At 36.6% G+C, this 13,461-nt stretch overlaps 1 pseudogene; it reads left to right on the top strand.

Moving 5' to 3' along the window:
- The first annotated feature begins 12,935 nt into the window (after window positions 1-12,935).
- LOC112867127 (U4 spliceosomal RNA) lies at window positions 12,936-13,055 on the top strand (annotated as a pseudogene).
- Window positions 13,056-13,461: the final 406 nt, after the last annotated feature.

The raw sequence follows: 13,461 nt of genomic DNA on the forward strand, positions 1-13,461 counted from the left end.
TTTTTTTGGGACAGAGAGAGACAGAGCATGAACGGGGGAGGGGCAGAGAGAGAGGGAGACACAGAATCGGAAACAGGCTCCAGGCTCTGAGCCATCAGCCCAGAGCCCGACGCGGGGCTCGAACTCACGGACCGCGAGATCGTGACCTGGCTGAAGTCGGACGCTTAACCGACTGCGCCACCCAGGCGCCCCTCACTACATGTAAAAAGTAGGAATACTAAGTAGGTCGTTACAAAGAATAAAGCAGAACTATATAGATTACAATTTCTGGGATCTGCCATTTAAGTTGTGTGAACTTGAAGAGATTTCATTCCTGGGCCTCAGTTTTCTAATCTGCATAATGGGTACAATAATACCTACATCATAGCATTTCATGAGAAGCAAATTGATAATACATTATAAAATTTTTAGATCATAGTCTGGCACATAGACAATAAATGTTACTTCTTCCAAGTTTTTACTTTTACGTTATTTTTTTTTTTTGCATGGAAAAATGTACAAGATGAAGTAAACAAGAAAATAAAGTTGCAAGTGAGTATAGATAATTTATGCCATAAAGATAAAATAGTGAAGTAAAATTCATTATATTGATGATTTTCCTTACCTCTGGGTCATGGGTTATGATGGGCTTTTACATTTTATCTTTTATATTTCTAAAATGTTTGAATTTTAATACATACTATCAATTTTTACAAGAAGCTTTGTGACATGCAGTGAATAATCACTCCTACCCCCTCATTTTTCTTGCCTCCTAAAAGGATTTACCATGATGTTTCATATAGTCAGAGGAGCTGTAGAGTTTGGGGTTGAAGCATAATGAAAATAGAGCAGTGTCTCTCAAACTATTGGTAGTGAAGGGCAATTTTTTCATAGTAGACTATTTTTTTTTTACAGCGGTTTTAGGTTCACAACAATATTTAATGGAAAGTAGAGAGATTTCCCATGCACTTCCTGCCCTCATATATGCACACCCTTCCCCACCATCAACATCCTGCCCTTAAGTGGTACATTTATTACAAACAGTGAACCTATGTTGACACATTGTTCATAGTTTATATTAGGGTACAGACTCTATGGGTTTTCACAAACGTGTAGTGACATGTGTCCACCATTGGAGTATCATACACAACAGTTTCACTGCCCTAAAAATCCTCTGTGATCTTCATGTTCTTCCCTCTCTCCCCACTAACTGCTGGCAACCACTGATCTTTTTACTGTCTCCAAGTTTTCCTTTACCAGAAGGCCATATAATTGGAATCACACAGTATGTAGCCTTTTCAGGTTGACTTCTTTCACTTAGTAATATGTAGTTGAGGCTCCACCATGTCTTTTCATTGCTCAATAGTTCATTGTTTTTTTAATGAATAATATTCCATTGTTTGGATATACTATAATTTATATATCCATTTACCTACTGAAGGACATGTTTATTTTCAGGTTTTGGCAATTGTGAATAAAGTTACTATAAACATTCATTCGCAGGATTTGCGTAGACATGTTTTTAGCTCACTTTGTTAAACAAAATTGCCAATCTATCACAGACTTTTTAAAAACAAAATGAATTAGTAGCACAATGAAATAAAAACAAATAGAAAATACAAACCCTAACTTTTTATTACTAATTCAACAGACATAATTACTTTGTCAAGTTGGTATTTCCTTCCTTGTGTATTATCCTTTCTTGATTGGAACAAAATTGTCCACATGCAGCTCAGATTACCCAGGATCTTTGCCCCAGACAGGGACTTTAGGTCATTCTTATCAGTTGAGAACTACTGCCTTGGAATATAAACTCTCTGAGAGCAACACCCATAGTTTATTCATTTCAATGGATAAATGACATACATATTTGGACTTGTAGTCAGAACCTGTAGTCAGTGAGTAGGCAGAGTAGGTAAATGAAATCACAGTGTGGTATGAGTAGAATTCCCTCATGTTCTCCACAAAATTGTGGATGTGCATTTGAAGTAATCATCACTGAAGTCATTTCTTTGCATTGAAATTACCAGATATGTAGAAGGTCTTTATTCAAATGCAAATACACTATTTCATAGTGGCACCTAAGTTCAGATTAGTTTATGAGACCAACCCTAAAGGAATGGACTGAGATGAGTTAATGTGCATGATATCAATAGTCTCAGAGGGCAGACAAATGAGATTGAAATTTAGGGTCCTACATAACTAAGGTTAGCAAAATTTGGAAGGAGGGGCATTAGAAGGACAAATGCAGGAGCCAGTGGCCAATTGAAATTTTTGGCAGGGGGCAGCTCAAATTCTACTATTTGAACCTCAGTTATGATGTGTAATCCAAAAGTGTGGGTTAGTGTCTAATTTCCTTTAGTGTGCATTAATTTTCTTATGATGAGATAAGAGCCTTTATGCCAAAAATATAAATATAACAGAAGAACCCTAACTTTTAAAGATAACCTAATTACTTTGTCCAGAGGTTAATTGTAAATGAAAACAAGTAAAAAAGGAGACATTTACCAAAGACATTACAGGCATATTTCACCTGATAGTTTAGGTGTATATTTTTAGTTGTGATAATTCTTACTGAATTTATTTACCAAACTGGCTCACATAGGGAGTTAAAATTAGCTGACATCCTACAAATTAACTGATAGAACTAAAGTATTAATTATAATTCAGTGATTGCAGATATTTGTGAGTGTTCCCCCCACCCTCCCCAACCCTTGACAAATTCCTTGCCACTTGAAGGTTAAAGTAGGTTGGATGTAGACAAAAAAAATACTAACAAAATTCAACTGTGTAAATTTAAAGATTAAATTGGCTATGTTCTGGGCAGCAAATAGAAAAAAAAAACTACAATAAGTTGTAGAAAAGGAAGGGTTTTAAAAGCAGAAAGGGGATAGGAAAAGGAAGTTTTTTAGCAAAGAATGCATTATCTCAGATAAGGTCCCCTTCTTAAAAAGGATTAAAGGGGACTTTTGGGCAGTTTTCCTCACTAATGATGACCATGTATTTTCAGATTGATTGGCCAAAGTTTACATTCCTGGGAGAAGCTGAAGTTGCAATTAGGTTAGGTACTAAGTCGTGGTTTGCTGATATAGGGCTTAGCACAAGTGACTCCATTTTGGGCCTGATGTTTCTTTAAACAGAAATTACTAAAAAAATTAAAATTAACAGAAGTTCAATGAAATATTTTGAACTTAAGCAAGAATAAATGGGATAATATCCTAGCAAACACTTTGCAAGCCATAAAGCATTATGTAAATATTTATTGTAAGAAAGTATTCAAGAAAATTTATTATGTGATTATTTATTGTTTGCTTGACCCCAAGGCAGTCAGAAGCAATACTCTTTAACTAGTAAAAATGATACCTTTTTGATGTAAAGGCCATACAGTGAATAGAAATGGACATGATTGTTACTGATTTCATTGCCATGAAAATACTAACAAAATTGTTTTCATACTGGTAAGCCATCAAATCAAATCCATCAAATAAATTTAATGTACTTTATAGAACATTGCAAGAGCGCTGAACCAAGTATTGTAAGGGAATTAGTTATAATGGAAAAAGACGCTCTTTTGATAGCTTACAGTTTAAGAAGAGAAAGCAGAAACAAAGCTCATAAATAAATACAGGAAGTATATATACTAACAATCACATAGCCAATTCTGGCTATTCAAAATGATGCATTTAAGTCTGTAAAAATAATTATTCAATTCTCCCTGCTATGTAGCTCTTTCCATCCCAAAACTGTCTGATTATCCCTGCATTCAGTTCACAATCCTTCCATTATTGCTGGATTTCCTTATCAACCTCTTTTCTTCTCCATACTGATTCTTATGTCCACTCTAAAGGTACTATCATTCAATCTTAATGTTTTTATTTTGAGTACCTATAGTTAGTTAGATGTTGCAGTGACTTTAGAAGGAAGTAGCTCTTTAGAATTTGGGGATAATAAAAGACCCTGTTGGAGATTGGTAAAATATAGATTTTATGTATGTGTGTGTTTTTCTTCATTTTTGTTTTACTTGGTGTTATTGTGAACACAGATTATTTTAAATTATAGCTTTAAAACTAGCCCTTTCTTATAAAACATTACTATCTCTTATTTACTATTTGTACATAATCACAAAAAATTAAACAGCAGATTGTTGAATACAGTGTTACATTTTAAATGCTGATATTCCCTAATTTTGATCAGTTTGCTTCCCTTGTGTGTGTGCATTTTTAAATATGCTCATAATTTTGTTGATTTGCTGGGCTGGCTTCCCCTTTGCTTTCTGTTAAAGAGTATGGTAAATGAGGTTTAAATCTTGTTAAAATTACATAATTTTCTTTCTCTCTAGGCTCTTTACTCCAAAATAATCTTTTTTTTTTTTTTTTTTTTTTTTTTTTTTTTTTTTTTTTGCTAACTCATTTATGGTCCCTAAATAATTGTTATGCCATATTAGAAATTACTTTTTTCTTTCAAGCTGAAAGGGGAAAAATTCCCCAATAGTGTTATAGCTATGAAGAACTGGGTGTTTTTAACCTTTTTTGAGGGGACGAAACAAGTCTGTTTTCTTCACATTGAGAGCAGAGGGACTCACCAATTGAAGTGGGTTTGATTGATCTGCCTAAGACAAAAAACACATATTCTGACAAAGTGTTAATAAACCCTCTCTAGCAGTTGTAGGCTCTTTTCAAGATCTTACCGTTTGTTTTTGAAGTAATGAAATTTACAGAGAACTATTATAAGGTTCTAATTGAATTTCACAGAAGCAGCCCTGGTGTGACCCAAAATGGAGGAAAAAAACTCAGCTCACAAAACCCCACACGGTGAAGCAACTCTCTGCAGAATCATTGATTAAGAACATGAAGTGGAAAAGAGAGGCCCAACTCTCAAATAATTACCCTCGTTAATGAATACTTTTAAGATATGGTGTGTTGATGTTGATAACTTCTGTGGGACACAGGGAGACGATGAAAAAGATTGGCAGCTATAAAAGAGAAGTGTTTATTAAAACACCTTTTAAATAGCTGTAGGATATAATAAAAATACATCTTTAAAGGAACTTATTAAAATAGAGCCTAGATGGAATGGATAATTTCACCACCTGCAGCTTACACAAAACTTTCTTTGCTTTTGTGAAAGCTTTTACACACTTCACGCACTTCATGCTCTTTCCATCTTGGTGGGCTATGCTGAAAGAAGTTGATGACACGTATTCTAATGGGAAGGTTGTCATATTTCAGCAAACACTGATGAATTTAAAACATTTTCCTTCTCCAGATCGCCAGTCATCACAAGTGGGCACATCGACACCTGATCCTGTAGAAAATAAAATAAAATAATTTTACCTGCAAATTTATTAGTTTATAGGAAGCTCTTCATCCATTGTCTCTTGCTCTTCACAATAATCCAATAGGGTATGGAAGGCAGGCAACAGGGTTGTTAATTTTCATACAGGTAAATTGAAGCTAAGAGATGAAAAGACTTGCACTAGGTCACACAGACTTACACACGGTCATACCATAGATAAGTGGCAGAATAGGGATACAAACTCAGTATTTTAGTTACAAGGATATTAGTACATCACCTTATAGGGGTGTCATGACGGTCAGGTGAAATGATGTGCACAGCCCTTAAGGCCAGGTCTCATCATATTAGTGCTTGGAGAATGTTAACTGTTACTATCACTACTGTTGTTATTTGATACTGACTCTTTGCATATGAAAAACACTATTCAAAACTCTACATGTTTAATTGATGAGTTGTAGTATAAATAATGCCCTATGTAGGTAATGTAAGCTGTGCTAGTATTTTGGGGTCTTTGGCAAAGAAATATGATAAATAACTAGCCCTCTTTCCATTTAAATCTCTGATATTTCAGTGGCTTTGTTAGCTCAAAATTGGGTACTTGAACAGAGAATGTTCTGTATATCTGTGCCAATGCCACCTAAAAATCCTCAAACATTTGACTTTTCTCAGGCTATTCTGTTTTGGATCTGCCATGGATCAGGAGTTAATGTGGGTTTGAGGGTTTGGCAGAGGTGCACAACTTGACCGTTCCAGGATTATGGGATGAAGCAGCCACTGATTTGTAGTGGGTTGTCTCCCAGATAGTGTCTGGTGCTATTTGCTGTACTATGATTGTTCAGAGTTCTGAGTCCTGGGAAAGAGGCTGATTTTTTTGGGGGGGGCAGTGTCTGGACGTGCAGCTACGGTGTGAACTGAGCAACCATTTCGCAGTAAATGGTATGGATTATAGTGCTAAGCTGGTGCTTGATTTGGAAATTGACCTGTGCTGAGCTGTGGAAGTATTCAACATGTGTGTACTCTGTTCCTAAAACACCAGGAGGCAATCTTCACTACTTAACTGGCACAGGTGATTACTATAAATAACAGATCTAATTACTAAAATTAATTTACTATGGTTTATATTAGGTGGAGTTACTATGACCAAAAAATTTCCTATTTTTATGTTATGGTATATTAGGCAGTGACTCTATATTTTTTATTAACCGATTTAACAATGAATGAATCCAGTGGCCAGATTTGCTTTTTTTTCCTAATATGTGACTATAATTTGAACATCAGAATTCTGACAGTAGGGCCTATGAGACAGAGACATAAACTGCTACCAGGGCCCTGGAATCCTTAAAGGGAAGATCAGGAGAGAAGAATGTTTTCTCTACTCCTTTGGAAGGTGCAAGGAGTGTGACCCAGACCTCTGACCTTATCCATAGAAACAAAGAGAACAAAAGAAGGCAGGGATTCAGGTTTTTCCTCCTTTGATTTTATACAATTATATTGCCTTGACTGCCTGACCTCAAAATGAAATCCAGGCTTTCCCCAGGGAGCATTGACAGGGCCAAAAAAAAAAAAAAAAAATTGTCTGGGAGCTTCAAGCCTATCAACTCCAGATGGGATGAAGAAAAAAAGTGTTTGGGATTATATTTTACAGAAACAGGCATTAGCTGACTGGCCAAGACAACTGTTTTAAAATCACTTTATTGCTCTAAGTCTTGGCATACATTTGCTTGTTTTAAACAACTGGAAATACATATTTTTGAAAATAATAACTGAATATTTCTCGTCAAAAGTAGAATTTAATGTGTTAGCTGAGGAGCTTGCACTGCTAAACAAAATTAGTATTTCTCCTTCAAACAAAATTAGTATTTGATTTCCCTGTTAGAGGAGAAGATACCATTTTTAGCTCTTCTCATACTTTAAAACATATTTTCTAACTCTATTAATGGATTCAGGTTTCAGAGACATTATATAATTCATGGAGCTGGTGTAAACAGTAGGGATTTCCATATCTAGTATGGTTGAAGTGGTTCAGTCATGTCTCTGAAAAAAGTCATCCTGGCTCAGAAGTGTCTTCATAAAGATTTGATCCCAATCAAACACCTTTAATGAAAATCTTCCCCAAATTATCACATATCATCAACGAGTATTTATTTAGTGTCCATTTGAAAAATGAATCTGTGCCGGATAGTTTTCAAACAGGTTGAGCAGCTGTAGTTTGTATTGCCTGCTGGAAATTTACAGTAAATAAGAGCCTGGGGATAAAAGAAAAATATCCCCAAATGATTTTTATGGAAAGACAAGTGATACCTTAATTGGCAGCCTTATGATTAAATCTGAAATGCTGTGGCCTTTTAATTTTAAATGGCATATGCAGACTCAGGTGCCACAGACACATGGCTGAAGAGACAGTCTTGGATCCTCACATAAATGCTTGGGAGCCCCTTGCCTGCCTGTCATTTAAGGATGTGTGGCAAACAGAGCAGGAAAACCAAAAAGAGACCATGAAGTCTGCACATGCTAGTGCCTCACAGGGTGTTTTTTCCATTAGATGTGGTGGGAATACTCAGGATAAGCATTTCTAAATAAAGATTTTAGCCATAGGGATGATGAATTGATGAAAGCAGGCTCTTAATCTACTCCTTTGTCCTCAAAGATATGTGGGCCTCAGATGACAAAAAGTCAGTTCTTATTCATCACCTCCCAACATGGCTAGTCTTGGTGATGGGAAAGCATGGCAGAATCAAAGTTTCATAGTACGTGAAATTTATAATTTTTGGAGTCCTCTTTAAGAGAAAGAATTTTGCATATATTCTTTCTGTAAAATTTAGAAAAATAGATGAATGTGTGAAAACATCGTAGGTCCTTTCCCAGGCTTTGGACAAAACAGGAGATACAGTGTGAACAGTGAGAAGATATGGTGGGAAGGGCACGGAAATTCAAGCTTCATTAGAGGTTAAGCTCCCTCCATTTCTGGTGTACTTGGGGGGTTAAGGTAGGAAGACAATTCCTCTACTCCTTGATAGCCTAGGGTCCCAGGTTAAGTTGTTGGTTAATTCACTTAAGTGTGGTCTGCAAGGTTATGGCATGTCTGCACTATTGCCCAAGGCATCACTGTAGTATCAAAATTGGCTTATCCACAATTTGGGTTTTTTAGGTCTGCCTACTTAGTGCCCTCATGTCCTCTGTAGTATAAAACAGAATAGAACAAAGTGCTAGATGAGAAAGAAAATCCAAAAATAATGTTTACTTATTTAAGCTTAAAAAATCTGGTAAATGAGAAGAAAAATACTCTTGAACATTTGGATATGAGAACATTGGAAACAGTCATAATGGGTTTTTGAAAACTCTCAAAGAAAATGCAAGGATAAAAAGGAATTGAAGTCAAAATCATTGGACTTTAATAATAAAAATACTTTTTAGTAAAATATCAAATGCAGTGTAGTTTGCATTTGTAAGATTGCAATTCTGGATGAGCTTTTATGATATAAAGATGAGTTGTACTGAATTGTAACTAGTGAGGTAAATCCTTATTTGGTCATCTTAGGGTATGAGTCTTGGAGAATAGGTTAGCTTTTACTTTGTTTTACTTTGTTTGCAATGATAATAGTGAAATTGAAATAAGATGGTTCAGCAAAAACCATTGGTACCCATCCATTGTTTTCTGTGAATTACCTATAGACTATGATCAGCTATCTGTAATTTGCTGGGATAAAAGTAAATTACATCTCTTTTAAAAATTCTTAGTTTCTTGCTGTATTTATAGAATCTGAGTAGGTACAGCTCAGTTTAGAGCTGAAAGATAGTTTCCACTTGTATATAGGTTTGCTTACCAAAAACAATGGTTGCAATAATATCATAGTAATTATAATGGTAGAGATTTATGGGATGAATATGTTAGATCTGTGAAGTGGGTACAATCTTCGGTTCCCTGTACAGATCACCATTACTAGGCTGGTGCACCCATCCCTACATGCTGTGGGTACTGACTGCTTAGAGCTCATGGGTGCATTATTTTTTTGACTCTAGGCTGATAAGGATTTTATCAGAACCTCACCTCTGGTTGACACAACCTATGAAGTTCAATTCAGGTTCCCAAGCTCTCTGTGGAAGCAGTCTGAAGCTACATCACGGTCCAGCTTCTTCCCCTGCCCTGCCTGTTTTCTTTAGTTTCTCAAAAGCACTACCTCAGTAGATCACTTGCCCAAGAAAATCCATTTCAAGCTATGCTTCTAGGGAAACTGACCTGGGAGAAACTCAGAAAAGACAGAGTACATCAAGTGCTTTTATATTTCCACTCAAGATTTTGATGAATGGCGGTGAAAAAGGTAAGAGAGAGGATAAAAGTAGGGGGTGCAATTCCATAATTTCAGTATTTAAAATGGCTGACAAGCAAGCAGCAAAGTGAACTTTTCAATTAAATATGCAATAATTTTCTATAGTTCTTGGCATCCAACCAGAACAATGCCCTTCTCCTAAGAAGTGAATCTTGCTAGTCATTATGAAACCAAGCTGTACATTCTGGCATGGTTTGACATTTGCCCCCTGGTCAGGGTCAGGCATTCTGTGATACCAGACAGCCAATTTCAAGCATTGCTGGAGTCACAAAATGAGCCATTCGTACGACAACAGAAGCCTTTGAAAAGGCAGGTGATGCAGGATGCTTGGGCTTCTCTTGGCAATTCTGCAGCAGGGCCAAAGCCAGATGCCAAGCTGTTTATCCGTCTGCTGTTGACTCCATTCTGAATTAGCTGAACAGGGCACAACACCTGTTGATTTAGGAACAGTTTTGAAATGAGTAAATGATCTTTTATGAAGGCCAGACATAAAGTCATGATACCAAGATCACTGATATTAATATTGCATTTTTGGTATTCAAAGGATCTTTCTCAGTATTGCAGAACAGCATGCAAGAGGCTTGGCAGCTGTGATTCATACCCTAACAGGCCATTCTGGAGGCAAGCTTTGGAAGAACTTGCCGTGAGGTAGCAGATGTTTTCAAAAGATAGTCAAATTAACTTTTTCCCCCATCTCCTATCTGAAAGTGAAATGACTCCATGAAATGAGCTATGTATCTGGAAGTTCGAGTGCCAGAAGAGAGATGCAGGAGATGAGGCTAGATAGAAATCAGGCAGGGGGATGAAGGACTCCATTAAGCATTTTGGAGCTTATGCTAAACTGAGAGTAAAGCCATTCAAGGGTTTAAGCATTGAAGCTATGATTATGCTTGCGTTTTAGTGAGTGAGCTTTCAGATAAACATTATCTCACTGGAACCTTAAAATAACTCTAACGTAAGAAGGCTTGGCATTATTCACTCTATTTCACATGAGGAAACTGAGGCTTAGTGACATTCAGTCACTTGCCTAAAGTCATACAACTCGGTGGTGCAGTGAAGACTGAGTCTCCCATTCTGATTCCACATCCTACCATAGAATGTTTATGAGTGGTCACAGTACAAATGAAACAAATGAGAAGTTCCAATCCAAGAGAGCAGACTACGCACACATGCTCAACTGAAATTGATGAAAGAGGAGGATGCCATTATAAAAATAGATGAAGGAAGAGACAAGGTTGATGATACTGATGTTCCAGCTGTATTAAATTCTCACACAGAAACATCCACACTCTGTCAAGTGTGTAGGAAGGAAAACCATGTATATTTTTTTGCATTGCCAGTTGTCACACCCAGGTGCACACAGACCATAGAATATTTTCCTGAATCTTAGGAAGATGCCCACATCATTTTATAGAAGCAAATAAAAAGATAACATTTCTACTTTATTTCTAGACTGCTTCTCCTGGATCAACCTTCTGTGTGAAATGTAAAGGTGTCCACAAGTGATGGGGAAGTTTTATTTTCAATCCAGTAGATTTCTGGTCCTTTGCCCTGTCTTCCTAAGGCTAACACTGCATAAAACATTTTGTCAGATTGTGGAGTGGGGATAGGTGGCTCTAGTCTCTGGACTAGGGAGAGATCAGACTCAAGCTGAATGACTGGGGTAGAGTTTTTTGGACTAGATACCTTAAGGTAGTGACCACACCTACAGATGAATGCTCAGTGATTGGGCAGGCAAGTATTGTATGGGGTGCTGACTCTAGAGTTTTCACTTAACACTAAGTTCCTTAGCATATACAGATGATCATCTTTTCCATATTGTGCATGTATAGAGCTATGCAGTATTAGTGGGCCATGAGCCTATCCCTGGTGACCTACTGTGGCCATCCATTTTTAATATTTCTTGGGGGAGAGTGCAACAACATCAGGAAACCACTGCCTTTGCAATTATTGCGTGGTGACCGCGTCAAAGGAATTTGCTTTGCCTACATAGTAGGGAAGTATTTGATGCAGGTATACTGAAGATCATTCTTTGATTTGTTATCCTGACATAATGTGCAGTCTATCATAATATGTCATTCAATTTTAGATTCGTAGGCTATGGCTTGAAATCAACCTTCATTCACAATGTGAAGTAACAGAGGGAGTGTACAGAACTATATCTAATTTTATAGTATTAAACATACAAATTGTAGAAATAACATTAAAGGATATATTAAAATTGTCTCTGAATAGTAGGTTTATGGTAGTTTATATTTGCTTTTGTATATTTTTCCTGGATTTTTAAAAACTTGTGCAGTAAACATAAATATTTCTTTTGTAACCAGAAAAGTAAATATTATTTCAAAGACTACAAAATACTATCAGTCTCCATATCTCGTGGCAGGAAGTAGGGGCAGTGATTATTTTTCAGTTTTATAGCTGGACAATGTGTTGTTATATGGATGAACTAAATGTAAACAGGGTAAGGCACTCCTATGAGATTTCCCAAGCATTGCACTGCAGTATGTCTTCTGATTAATAGTGTAGTACACCTTCCTTCTTAATGATGTTCTTGATTTTTCTGGTATTCAAATATAGCATTTTTTGTTTGTGTTGTATCATTGAATTATTCTTTCCTTTATCTGGATCTAGAGTTTATTGCTTAAAAATGGTGTTCAGATCGGGGTGCCTGGGTGGCTCAGTCGGTTGAGCATCTAACTTCAGCTCAGGTCATGATCTCACAGTTAGTGGGTTTGAGCCCCACACAGGGCTCTGTGCTGACAGCTTGGAGCCTGGAGCCTGCTTTGGATTCTGTGTCTCCCTCTCCCTTTGCTTCTCCCCCACTCATGTTCTGTCTCTAGCTCTCAAAAATAAATAAACATTAAAAGTAAAAATTGAAATAAATGGTGTTCATATGGAGAGATAGGCAGTCATGCTGCCATCTTTGTCTTATGAGAACAATGACCTTATTTCTAGGATAGGTTGAAAACAAATTAACCCCCTCAAGTAATGGAAGTAATGAAAATGTAGGAAACAGCCAATATTTTATTTTTTCCACTTCGTTATTGTCAATTATATTATTTACATGCACTCCTCAAAATTTCATGCAAGTATTAAGAATAGGGATATGAAAACTGCATAACTATATAGAGAGATGTTTATAATGTATTTAGTAGAAAAACGAAGGCTATAATTCTAATAAAGACTGGATTAGAGAGGTTGGATTACTAGTGGTTTTTAAATATTATCTTCAGTATTTTTAAATGATAATATTACTCTTATACTGAAAAAATGTTCTCCACAATTCGAAAAGTTAAATACATTATTACTGTTCTGAAATTTCCATGAACTAGCTTTGTACAGTGGCAGTATCATAGTTAATGAGGTTTATCTGAGGCGTAATTATTGCTAATTAAAATTTCCATGAACCAAATTGGCCAAATCTAGAATATTTTGTGTAGGGGCAGCTCATTCAATTGAGCGTCGGACTTTCAATTTCTATTAAGGTTATGATCCCACAGTAGTGGGATTGAGCCCTGCGTCAGACTCTGCTGAGCATGGGTCCTGCCTAGGATTCTCTCTCTCTCTCTCTCTCTCTCTCTCTCTGTTTCTCTTTATTTCTGTTCCCCCCCCCTCTGTCTCTCTCTAAGAGAAAAAGAAAAGGAAATATGTTGTGTAGATGAACAAGAAATAGCAATGGAAAGGAGAGGGTGGCTGATTTACCTTTGTCTTCTGCATACCACCCAAATACAGATTCATGCTAGGGTTTGGCAAGACTCCAAGGATGATGCCTATAGCAAATTCCACAATCAGCTCAGATAATGTAACATTCAGGATGTCAGAAACGCCAACATACTGAACACCTTTCCAAATTACG

The sequence above is a fragment of the Puma concolor genome, chromosome A2, assembly GCF_028749965.1.
Source record: "Puma concolor isolate L17-30 chromosome A2, mPumCon1.1.hap2, whole genome shotgun sequence".
Taxonomy (NCBI): Eukaryota; Metazoa; Chordata; class Mammalia; order Carnivora; family Felidae; genus Puma; species Puma concolor.